Genomic DNA, 2,565 nt, shown 5'->3' on the forward strand with positions numbered 1-2,565 from the left:
GAGCGGATTTGGTAGACGGAAACTGAAAAGAAGCCCGTCGTATATATGTATATATATATATGTATGTGTATGTATATGTTTGTGTGTCTGTGTTTGTCACACACACCCCCAACGTCGCTTGACAACCGATGCTGGTGTGTTTACGTCCCCGTAACTTAGCGGTTCGGCAAGAAGATATCGATAGAATAAGTACTAGGCTTACAAAAAGTCGATTTATTCGACTAAAGGTAGTGCTCCAGCATGGCCACAGTTAAATGACTGAAACAAGTAAAAAGGGTAAAAGAGATATTGATACTCTTGATTTTCTGAGAAATATTACTGAAAACTAAATAAATACCACCAATAACTACTTCACATTGGCCCAGGAATAATTATCTTTCAAGAAACCACATCAAAGTGAAAATATTTCAAATATAAATACCTTGAACAATTTGAAATCCAAGAAAAACGTATAAATCTGTATATATTCTGCGTGTTGGGTACTTAATGTAATAGTTGTATATTTGTCTTAAAAGTAACTGAGCAGGGGTTGATAGAAAACGGACCGACTATTCTTCAAACGCTAGATTATTATATTACCGTCACAAACAACAATGATTATTTCGCCTCTAAGTGAATGAAAAAGAGAGCAGATGGTTTTCTTCAAATTAAATGTCAGATAAAATTTTGTCAAGATAAAGATATACGATTAAGAGGCTCAGAAATGAAGAAATGGAATAACTACTGGTAAAATAAAATGTAATTTGATTTGTTAAATAGTTTCCGAATAGTTTAGAAAGACCATAGGTGCACGTTTATTGCAGACGATAAGTTATGAATTCTCCTCCTCCTCCGAAAATACGATAAAGATGATTGTCTTCTTCCCTCTATATGTTGTATTCTGTACTATATTCATATAAAAGTGTAACTTCGTGTAGTTTACTTGGAACATTTTGCTCAAGGTCGCTCAATGAGGAGAAGTGCTGTGTAATCTGAGGTACAGCTCTCAGATTCAGAAATTATCAGACACGCTAAAGGTAGGAGAGCTGCACGAAAAGCAAAGCTCCCATTGGTTCCACACATTGTTACGACGATGGGTATTCTGGCTGACCCGATCAATGGAACAGCATGCTCCTGAAATTAACGTGCAGGTGACTGAGCACCCCACAGACACGTGTACCATTAACATAGTTCTAAGGGAGATTCAGCGTGACACAGAATATGTCAAGGCCGGCCCATTCAATTACAGGCACAACACATTTTTGCCATCTGCGTAGACTGGAGCAACATGAAATAAAGTGTCTTGTTCAAGAACACCACGCCCCGCCTGGAGTTGAACTCGTGAACCGAATACCAAACCACTAAGCCACCTCATCGACCATGGTACCAGAGGTGGTACCGTAGCCAATCAGATGAATTCGAGGCGTGGTTATTGCTAATTGAAAACTATTCCTCCAAAATCTATTCTACTATTACATGTTCCAAACTTAACCAGGGATTATCTGGTAAGATTGCTCTTATAAGCAACCCCAAGACACACAGAGTGTAAATCTAATATGGTCATCTTCAGATACATGAAGGACCAAGATCATGTTGGTAACGACACCATTCTCTAATACATATCACCACAATATTACCTGGTATAGGTAGAGATAAAAATGTTGGTGACGTCATCATTACCTTCTGTAATGTAATAATATGGCGGCAAGATAGCAGAACGGTTAGCACACCGAGCAAAATGATAGGCGGCATTTTGTTCGTCTTTATGTTCAGAGTTCAAATTCCACCGAGGTCGACTTTGATTTTCATCCTTTCGGGGTCGATAAAATAGGTACTAGTTGAGCGCTGGGATCGGCGAAACTGAATTGTTTCCCTCTAATATAGCTGGCTTTGTGCCAAAATTTGACATCAATATACTTATATCACCAAATTATTTCCTAGTATGTTTACAGACAGAGCTTTTGGTAACGTCATCATTACATCTTCTCACATACATTTCCAAAATATTGACCTAGTATTGCTGCAGAAACTGTCACTGTCAGGTATAGTAAGAAATGTTGGTGATAATTATATTACTCTTCGAAATGTCACAGACGTAACAAATATTGATTTCTTCTCCTTTGAATATCAGACAGAAATTTATATACTTCAATATATAGGAATAATTTGATAGTACTCCTTTGTTGCAGCCTAGCAATACCAGTTTCAAACTAGAGCAGAGTTGCCACTGTCTATTGGCCATACAGATATAATATGAACTGGTTAAACATTTTGGAACAAGGCCAGCAATTTCGGCCGTTGTGTAGAATTTGGTGGCAAGACATCTCCGTCTCGTATACACCCCGCTGAATGGTCAGCTTCAGAACACTACAGATGACAGAACCGGTCAGAACCGGCCAGAGCCTGTCGACGTCCTTTGTTCGCCTCTAATGAGATTGTCCTATCTTTTTATGGATTTAATTATATATCCGTATCTCAACCATCCAAGATGGAGGGAAAAGGTCGTGATCAATAAGAATTCCGTGAATACCATTTTTGCTTCTATCATTTGCTATATATATATATATATATATATATATATATATA

At 37.8% G+C, this 2,565-nt stretch overlaps 1 pseudogene; it reads left to right on the forward strand.

Annotated features, from left to right (window-relative positions):
- The first annotated feature begins 1,356 nt into the window (after window positions 1–1,356).
- Window positions 1,357–1,531, forward strand: LOC128250568 (U4 spliceosomal RNA; annotated as a pseudogene).
- The last annotated feature ends 1,034 nt before the right edge of the window (window positions 1,532–2,565 follow it).

This window comes from Octopus bimaculoides, chromosome 22, assembly GCF_001194135.2.
Source record: "Octopus bimaculoides isolate UCB-OBI-ISO-001 chromosome 22, ASM119413v2, whole genome shotgun sequence".
NCBI classification, from domain to species: Eukaryota; Metazoa; Mollusca; class Cephalopoda; order Octopoda; family Octopodidae; genus Octopus; species Octopus bimaculoides.